The sequence below is a fragment of the Anas acuta genome, chromosome 10 (genome assembly GCF_963932015.1).
Source record: "Anas acuta chromosome 10, bAnaAcu1.1, whole genome shotgun sequence".
Classification (NCBI taxonomy): Eukaryota; Metazoa; Chordata; class Aves; order Anseriformes; family Anatidae; genus Anas; species Anas acuta.
The window spans coordinates 2,729,923-2,739,619 of NC_088988.1; the positions used below are offsets into that span (position 1 = coordinate 2,729,923).

The 9,697-nt window shown below is 53.1% G+C and overlaps 1 long non-coding RNA gene across 1 annotated transcript; it reads left to right on the forward strand.

The window, feature by feature from the left end:
* The first annotated feature begins 1,165 nt into the window (after window positions 1–1,165).
* On the forward strand, window positions 1,166–1,976 carry LOC137862012 (uncharacterized). The gene is made up of 2 exons (XR_011100002.1): window positions 1,166–1,585; window positions 1,677–1,976. It is a non-coding gene; the product is annotated as an uncharacterized lncRNA (long non-coding RNA).
* The last annotated feature ends 7,721 nt before the right edge of the window (window positions 1,977–9,697 follow it).

The window sequence follows — 9,697 nt, forward strand, 5'->3', positions numbered from 1 at the left end:
GGATAGGGCAGCTCCCTCACCGAGCAGCAAAGACCGACGTGGGCTGGTTGGTTGGCCATCAGGAGAGGCCCAGAAAAAATAAATGAAGATGCAAACATCTCCTAAAGGGTTTGGCACCTGGAGGTGGAGTTTGACCTCTGCTGTATGACTTCTGCAGCGTAAATTACCTGGAGAGCCCCATCCCTCCATGCTGGGCTCAAGTCCTGCTTGCAAGGTGTAAACGCAACTTACTGCCTGCAAACAGAAATCAGTGTCTGTCTGCTCCCAAAATTACGGGTGGGAGGAGGAACTTTCCCCATTTGGACTGCTGTTTGGGGTGATGGTCAGCATTTTTCTCCCATGGCAGTAGCATGACAACACCAACACGGGTCTGGCTCCATTTTTTCAGCCCAAACCCTGCCCACAGGAGATGTCCCCTCCTGCCCGATGAGTTTTGTCCCCTTTCCTGGCCCCGTGGTGCACCAACGGCACGGGTCACGGGACGACCTGGCACAGGAGCACACCCACAGCATCTCCTTGTGGTCCAGTTTCACCTTTTATTTTTTTTCGGAGAGGGCAGATTATGACCATAAAAGGGAATAACGGAATATCGGGTGCGGAGCCCTGCCTCGTTTGGCCGAGCACCAATTCGCGATGGTTTCGGGGGAAATAACCAGGTCGGAGTCATTTTCCTCTCCCCCCCAGGCCGAGAATGAAAACCATGCGACAAAACCGCGTGGTTCACCATTGAAACCAGGGCAGGACTTTTTTGTGTCGGCACCTCCTGTTGTTCTTGGTTCCACCTGCCTGAAACTGCAGCGGGGCCCTCACTTCTGCCTGGGCACGGCCGCACGGAGCCGCCGGTTCCCATAAAACCAGCTGGTGCTATCTAGGGTGACATCTCCCAGTGGTGAGCTGGGGGGGTCTGGTGGTTGGGTTGGCCAGGAGCCACAACCTGGTGGCCTTGGAGACCCAAGAACCTGCTTCTTGTGCTTGTGTATCCACACCTCCGTGTCCTAAAGCCAACAGAACAAATTCCCTTCGTGCTTGAACCATCCCTTCCACCCAGCTGCCTTGTCACAGCCCTCGCCAGACCATTCTTGTGGTTAAAACCAGAACCTTAATCTCCGGAGGTATTCGCCTAAAACGTGCCACCGGCACTGAATTACAGCCTCTAATACACCTGATAAAAAGGGCTAAGAGGGTTTCCTGGAAACCTTGACAGCCTTGAATTGGGAGCAGCTGTTGGCGACCAGCAGAGCCCTGGTAAGCAATAAAGCCTTCTTCCTGTTTAATGATTACCCTTCAAAATCTCACGGCTGACTGAGAGCACTTGTGACCGGGAGCTTAGCTAGGTATCAGCTTCACCCTTCTGGGAAGGCCACACCCAGGTAAATTCCTCGCTCCTCGCCTTCTCCTGCTGAGACCAACGTGGCGTTAGGCCCCACGCTGGGTCCTGTCTCGTTTCCAAGAGGACAGCCCCGGCACCACCCTGAGCACACAAGGCAGGGCAGGAGATTGCCACTGGTGCAGGGCGAGCCCCTGCCTGGGAGATGCCTCCAGGGATGAGGCAGCAGCCACCAGGCTGGTCTGGCTGCTGGAGGAGGTTTGTGTTAATCACCCTGCAGAAGAAGTGGCTCTGGCAGCCTTGGGTTCCTTCCTTAAACTGCAATGGGATTTTTTGCCCCCCTTCCCAGGCAGCGTCGTGCTGATCATCTGCTCCTTTTGGGATCAGCGAGGACGGCCGGGATCAAGGGAGATGCACCGTGCAGGCAGCTCATGTGCATGTATAACACATCATATATAATATATAACACACAATATAACCCCAATCCTCCTCGCCTCCACCCTTCCCTCCCCTTCTCCCTTCTTTCTGGGCAGCTCCTTGCAGAAAAACCACGGCTGCTGGTCCTGCACCATCACCCCCCCCTCTCCGCCAGGCTCCTTCCTCTGCTCTTGCCCCGCTCCCGGGTACCTTTGCTCTCCCGTGGCAGCAGTGCCCCGGTTCTCCTCGCTCCACCACCCGCTACGATTCCTCTCACCGTTACCACTGCAGCTATTTCTTCAAGCTGCCACCGCAGCGGTGAGCCCTGGGACCTATCGCAGCATCGCAAGCCATGGCCCCACAAAACCCGAGGGGAACCACAGCACCTTACTCATTGGCACCGGGGCGGTGGTAGCTCATCGCCTCCTTCCCGCTGGGCAGCGGTTTGGGGAGAGGAGGAAGAGATGTCTGTGCTCATTTTGGGTGTCTGCTCTGGGGGATGCTCGTCACCGTGGCCACCAGCCCAACAGCTCGGGTTTATGGGTTATCTGCCCAGGTTGTTTTTGGAGAGCCAAGATTTGAAGATAGCATCTTCTGCACGGGAGGGACAAAGGTAGCATTGAATGTTTGTTATCAGTGTGGTTCGGGGTAACACCGCTGGTAAAGTGGCTCCGAAAACTGCAGCAGGAGGCTGGGGAAGCCAACGTGACCAAAGGTTTGTGCAGTGGTTTGCTGCCGGCTGCATTTTGGTACGTAGAACTGAGTCATCGGGTCTTTGGGTTTAAGCTACGCCGGTCTGCAGGATGCATGAAAACACCTGCTGGGAGAGCAGCTGAAGTCCTCTGGGAGCTTTGGATACATGCAAGTCCTCACAGTATGCCTGGGGTAGGGTTGTGCTGACGTCCCCACTGCGCAGGCAGCAAGACGAGGTGGGAGGACACAGAGGGGCTCACCCACGGCTGCAAAAAAAGCCCATGGCAGAAGCTCAGCTCCCACTGCAACCGGGCTCCAATCTCCCAGACCATAGATTTCCTTCCCAACCCATTGCTCCTCACCCCAAACCCGCTGCAGGGAGCAAGAGGGGATTGCACAGATGCCTCGGCTGCATTTTGGAGACCCCCCAAGGACACCTGCCTTGGTGCCCCATGATGCCAACAAGCCCAAGCCCTGAGCACAGCAGCTTTCAAGGGTAATTCAGAGCTTGCCAAGGACAGCACTTTGTTGCAATGGGTTGCTTTGCCCTGCTGGGATGGGGACATCGCCACAGCCCTGCAGTGACAGAGCCGAGGAAGCAGCAGCAGGGCAAAGTACAACAGGCAAATGAGCATCGAAAAAAAAAAATAATAATTAAAAAAAAACAAAACCCCAAAGGCTAACTACACGGCAGCGCGGCTGGGCCCCTGTTCCTGTATTTGCCTCGCTGGGGGCTATCTTTACAAGTCGCCCTGCTGCCAGATGTTCCCCCATTTGCATGCGGGGTGAAGGGAAGGGATGCTCGCGGGTCCCAGGGGTGCTGGTGCCGGATGGCGATTGCCACCCAGTGGCTGTGCTGTGCTGGCTTTCACCCTGTGAGCTCCCTAGGAAAAAAAAAGCCTCATTTCTGCAGGAACCGAGCTTGGGGCAGCTGATTCCCTCCATCAGGGATCTCTGTGCAGGGCTCAGAGCTATCTACTGCATTATTGGGTTGGTATTACCCATAAAAAGCGTTCATAATAAAAAGATTTACTCCTTTCACCTGCAGCAAAGCTGCTCTTAACCCCCACAGCAAGCCTTCTTCCCCTTGTTTCCCCTATTAAATGGTAAACAAGCCTCACCTTCACACAGACACCTCCCCCAACATGCTTAATTGACCGTGGCCCCTTTCAAATCAGTGGGCTGCACCCTGCTCTCGTTAATGAAGCTCATTAAAGAGAGGGTGCTGGGGAAGGAAGTGCTTTTGCTGTGTTTATCTGATGCTTCAGTGGCTGGAGCAGGAGGTCGTGCACCTTGCAGGTCCCGTAACCTACGTGCTGGGGCTGTGTGTGTTTACCAAGGGGCCAAGCTGCTTGTTTGTTCCTTTTTATCATTTCTGCTGTAGCTACGGGGCCAGCCTATTCCATAGTGTGGTTTGAGACGTCTGCACCGCATCCCTTGAAAACGGGCTGAGTGGGCTGTAGCTGTCTGAGCCTGCCTGCAGAATTTCTCTAAGGCTTGCTATGGAGCAGAAATTACTCAATTCCCCAGCTGTGGAAAGATAATTGGGGAATCGAGCTGTCTGTTCAGGTGCAATATCAACTTTTTTATTTATTGAACAGAATTTGGAAGGACCCCGGTGCTCTCTGTGGGTTTAACCCTGTGCCCAGAGCCACGAGGCTCGGCTCTGCTCTACCTCCCAGCCCACACCCTGGTGCTGGTCCTGAGCAAATGCCTGGATAAGATTTTTTTTTTTATTTTTTTTTTTTTTCTGTGCAAAGCTCCCCGTGCTCTGCAGCAGAGCCTGGTCCCTCCTGCAGGACAGTGTTCGTGGGAACTGCTCAGCCACTGCTAAACTTTCTCTCAGTGCAAAGCTTCTTCCCTGTTGCTCCTTCATGTCAGCATTTAGTTTACGCTTGGTTCATCTGGAGGAAAAAAAAAAAAAATAAGACAGTAGCAGTCTCCAAACCATTTCCTCTTTCTGAGATGCGTTGCTGAGCCAGAAGACAAACACTGCTGGTTGGGTTTGACAGAGCTCTGACCACGCATCTGCTCCAGCTCCTGCGGGCTGGGTTTTTGGGGGGGGGTGAAATGAAGATTTTTGTTATATAATAACCCAGGGCTGCTAGAAATGTGAACCAAAGTGGTAGTGAGGAAAGCAGGAGCCCGTGTGTGCTGGCTGGGGCTGGCTGTAGCATTGCTGGCTGGGGAAATGGGACCCGGGCACTGTCCTGTGCTCACTGGGGAGTTGCTGGAGATGTCTTTTTGTGCTGTCCGGGCTCAGCTCCATTGTCCCAGGGGAGTGAAAGCTCTTTGGTGGCTGCAGATTGGGCCTGGGGTAACTTGGCTGGGGTGCACAACAAGCTGGTGCTGGTCACACTGGGACCAGAACTGGCAAGGCTGGATCAGTGCACACACCCCTGGCCACCTCGTGCAGAGGGTTTTATCTGCCTGGGACAGGCTGGAGGAGTTTGTGTTTGTCTCAAAAGCAAGCTCCTTCGTGAAGCCTTTGTGCCAAAGCAAGCACGCAGCAGTGCTTAAAGCAGGGGGATGTGGGCGAGACAGAGAGCTGTGGACAAAGCTGGGTGAAAAGATGGAGAAGAACATAGGGAGAAAGCTAGGAAGGCACCACTTGGCTTGGATGCACGTCTTGGAAAGTGTCTTTCAACAAAAGAGCTTCTTGGGCACGGTGCAGGCTCTATCCAGGACAGACTGGGCACCTCGGGCAATATTTTCTGATGCGCATGGCCAGGAAGGCAGCCCCCCGTTGGTGCACAAGGGTAAGGATACAGCATCCCCAAAATATTCCTCTGCACAGGGACAGCACCACCATCCTCACCAGCAGCTGGGGTTGGTGCCTAGAGCAGCAGAGGGGAGATGGCCTCGTGAGGCTGGACCCAATTCCCAAACCCCATCCGCATCGGGAGCCCTGCGCCATCCTCTTCCCATGGGACACGGCTCCTGCTCCAGGGGACGGGATGTGAGCTGGTTCAAAGAGCTGCTGTGGCCAAAAATAACCCTTCCAAAAAGGCCGATGATTTTTTTTCAGGGGCTGGATCAGCTCCCCAGGGTGGCTCGGAGCAGGCAAAGGGATGGGAATGTGCTGCAGAAGGGCTGTGGCAGCCCAGCTTCAACTGCAATGGATTAAGTTTATCAGAAAGCACACCCAAAGAGAAGCTGTTTTCCCTCATTTGATGAGTTTTGCTCCAAAAGCCTTTTCTGGGCCTGCACCTGGAGTTGGGTGACCAAGTGATTTTGGGGTGGGAAAGTGAGGGGCTACAGGCAAGCGTGGAGCAAGCCCTGCTTGGGTTCCTCCTGGACTTCTGCCCCAAAATACCCCAAATTGAGCCAAACCTCTGCTCAGAGAGATAACCCCCTTCACAGCCAGGAGACTGAGCCTGAATCCACTTTGAATTTTCGGAGCTGTTTCTACTCAGCCTTGCCTGTAACAGATGGATGTTTAAATGCAGTGATTTAGGTGAATATTGCATTAAAACGCCTCGGGAGCCAGAAAACGCAGCTTCTGTGGGAGCCCCTTGTCAAGATTAAATCAGATTTCCCCACTTATTGTTGGTGGTTAGCACTGCCACATTTACAACCCCTCTCTCCCAGGGAGATATTTGGGATGCTGGATATGCAGGAGATTTGCTCAGGCACCTCCAAGCTGGGGGGGGGGCACAGCCCTCAGCCTGCAGAGACGCTGCCCCAGCAGCTGAGCAGCAGAAATGTCACCGAGTGCTACTGAGAAAGCAGAAACTCAGCTTTTTCCCCTAAATCAGCCTAAGGAAGGCTCTCCGGGGTTTCAAAATTGAACCTTTTCTCAAACTTCCTTAAAAAACTTAATTTAATCCCTCACTAGACTTTCTTTCCCTAAGGCGAGAGGGGAAGTGGAACCACCTACCCCTATCGATTTCAAAGTATCTGTTTTAATTCCAGATTATTTTAGAAAGCATCAAAAAAACAGAGTTTAGATGCAAAGTTGAAAATTTAAGAAAGTGCTTTTGGACCAGGTCTTTGTAGCTGTTTATGCTGTACCCTGTGGTGTGCCTGTCTGTCCATCAGGTAATCATTAAATGGCTCTATAAATTTCATCACCTAACAGTATTCTTCTAAATACCTTAATATAGAGATTATACTGACTTTTAAAAAGTGTTCCCATAGGCTTAAAGCTCTGTTAAGAATGGTGACATTTATGTTTAATTTATATTTCATTTCTAGGCACAGCTATGCTGTAGTTTGTGTATGTCTGCCTCTTTACCCAAAATATGCAAGCATATAATGTGGGTCTAACTAATGCTCCTCACAAATATATGAAAAATGATATTGTCCCAGTTAAAACCCATGCCAAATCAAATTGATTCAAAGGAAAAAATGATGTAAAAACAGCCTGAATTCACTGCTTTTCTGCCTGTGCTGCCCTTGGTGACTGCCCTCTGCTCTCACCCCTACTTTTTCCTACAGGAAAAGGTTTTTTTTTTTTTTTTTTCCTATAGGAAAAAAAGTTTTTGTTGTTTTTTTCCTACAGAAAGTCCTGATGCAGCAGCAAGGTGCATTTATCAATTCAATTGATTTATCAATCAATGCCACTCCTGCTTGCTCTGCCTTGCTGTTAGCAGAGGGACTTGTGGTTTTATGCCAGGGTGAGCTGGGTGCACAGCTCTGTGATATCAGCCCAGGAGAGCTATTATCTCCTGTGCTGGTGGAAACCAAACCTGAATGGCCGGAGCAAGGTCCCTTTGTGCACTATTTTCACATGCTGGGATGGGGGGGATTAACCTAGGGGGGTGATTTTGGGAGGCAATCCCACCTGAGCCCAGCCATCCACACAGAAATGGAGCAAGCCCAGCTCTGGGGAGATCCAGATTTGGGCTGGTAGAAGGGAACTGCCTGTGCACAGGGAAGACAGATCCCTTCAGAGCCTCAATGCAGAAAGCTCTGGCTGCCCAGAAACATCCTCGGCCGGCTTCTGTTGGAGACTGCCTCCCTCTAGTGAGGGTGAGCGCAACCCGCACGCACGGCGCGGTGCCTTGGTCTCTGTGCTGTGCAGCTCCTGGGTGCTGTGCTGGATGCATCTTGGGTCTTATTTTGCATGTATCTTGGGTGTTATTTTGCATGTATCTTGGGTGCTGTGCTGCGTGCAACTTTGGTCTTATTTTGCGTGCATCTTGGGTGCTGTGCTGGGTACATCTCGGGTGCTATTTCGCATGCGTCTTGGGTGCTGTGCACACCCTGGGTATCTCCTGGTCCTTGGGTGCTGTGCACACAACGGGCACTGGATTATCCATAGCCCTGTGCTGCCTGGGGAGCCGTGGCCATGCCCGAGGCAGTGGTGCAGACAGTTCCTGACCTGGCACGAGATCTGTGTTCTCACAAATGGGCAGCCGGGAGCGAGCAGCCTGGATCCCTGGATTTGTACTGAACTAGCGCTTTTTTAAGTGGCTGCTGTGTTCTTCTTCTAATCCTAGGTCCCTCAGGCGGGATTTGTTGTGCTGCTGGGTTCTCCTGAGCCAGCAAGGCTATGATTTCATCAAATGAGCTGTATAATTTCGCTGCATCCTCCAGGGCTCGCCTGCAGCTCGAGCTCCTCCAAGCTGCCTTAGCAGCTGGTGCAGGCACAGCAGAGCCTCAGCACCACAGGGTGCTTTATGCCCACAAGTGCATCACCCCAGGGTGTTGGGAAGGGCATGTAGGCATCCTGCACTCCTGCTCCTTGCCAGGGGCCCTCTGCTTTTAGTGTGTCTGCTGGCTCCAAAGGACCTGGATGCAATCCTGGATGTGCAGCAGGCAGGGGTCCTGCTGGGGATGTGCAGGGTTAAGGGGAAGGAAAGCAGGATGGCAAGCTGTAGGCACCCTCAGCTGGTCCTGCGGGCTCCCAATCCTGCTGTGTGGGCATGAAGACTGGGGAGATTTGGGTATTTGGAGAGAGATTTATTTCCCCAGCAGCGAGGATCACGCTTCAAGCTTTTTGCTCACCAGAGGAATGAAGGCTGCTGATCTTGGGAAGATGCCTCGCGCACAGAGCTGGCGGGAGCAGGAAAACAACATCAGCAGCTCCCTCGCTTATCCCTGCAAAAATTCCCTTCCCGAGAAAAAAAGATTAAGCAGTCATTTTTTGCAGCATGCAGGCACTGCTGCGCGCAGGGAAATGGGAGCAAGGGGATGAACGCTGCCCCTGGGTGCACAGCCCCAGCTCTGCAGCTCCTGGCCCAGCTCCTGGGTGTTTCAGGAGCCGTGTGGGTGCAGGCACCCAGCCGGTGACCCCGGGGCAAGCAGCACACTGCAAAATCCTGCTGGCGGCCAGGAGCTGTGCCGGGGTCAGCGGCACTGACGTGCACGCTGCAAATCTTCCAGCTGTGGAGCGTACGCAGGCACGGCAAGCAAGAGCAGCGAGGGGGGGTTATTTCCAAGCCCTCCTGCCTTGCAGCTGATGGGGATTTGCAAGGAAAATGTTGCTGTTTTTGCATGCCTGAAGTGGCAGGTTTGTGCCCCTTGGAGGGGAGGGTGGCAGCTGCAAAGGGCCCCCGGGCAGGGGGGGAGTGAGAGGTGTCCCACGGGGAAGAAACCTGGGAACGGCAGCAGACTGCAGCGTCTGTGTTGATCACACTTGGAGAATGAGCAGGATTTATTGCACCGAAAGCGATAATAAATGGGCTGAGTGTGGTAGAAAAATGAAGTCTGCGGAGAGGAGGAGATGCCAGATCGTTGTGTTGCGGGGTGTATGTGGGTAATGGGGCTGGTTAGCGAGAAAATCTGTCTGGTGGGGCAAGACCAGAATGCAGCTTTGCTATTTTCAGGGCTTTGCATCATGAGATGCTCTTCCCCCTCCCTCAGGATTGGGCTTATTTCTGTTTTGCTTCTGCCCCGTGTTGCTATGGGTCCAATATCAGTGTCTCAGGGGTCACCAGACAAGCAGAAGGGCTCAGTGCCAGCCTGGATGGACCTCGGGGTGCGCTGCACCAAAAGGGGTGGCAGCAACCCACAGCCCACCACCAGTGCATCCCAGTGGCAGGTTTCCATCCCACCCCATCCCATCCCATCCCATCCATCCCATCCCATCCCATCTGCTCCCCAGGCCACCCCCAGCCCTCCACCAGGATCAGCCAGGGCTTTGATTTCAAAGCCTTTTTTTTTTTCTTATTCTTCCTTTTTTTTTTTTTTTTTTCTGAATTTCCTCCCTCCTTGAAGATCCGTATCTCCCCCCTGCTCTTATATAGCACCTATTAGGCTGCTACCTACATGTCACCGGGGGGGGAGCACAGCTGTGCCGCGCTGACCCCCACT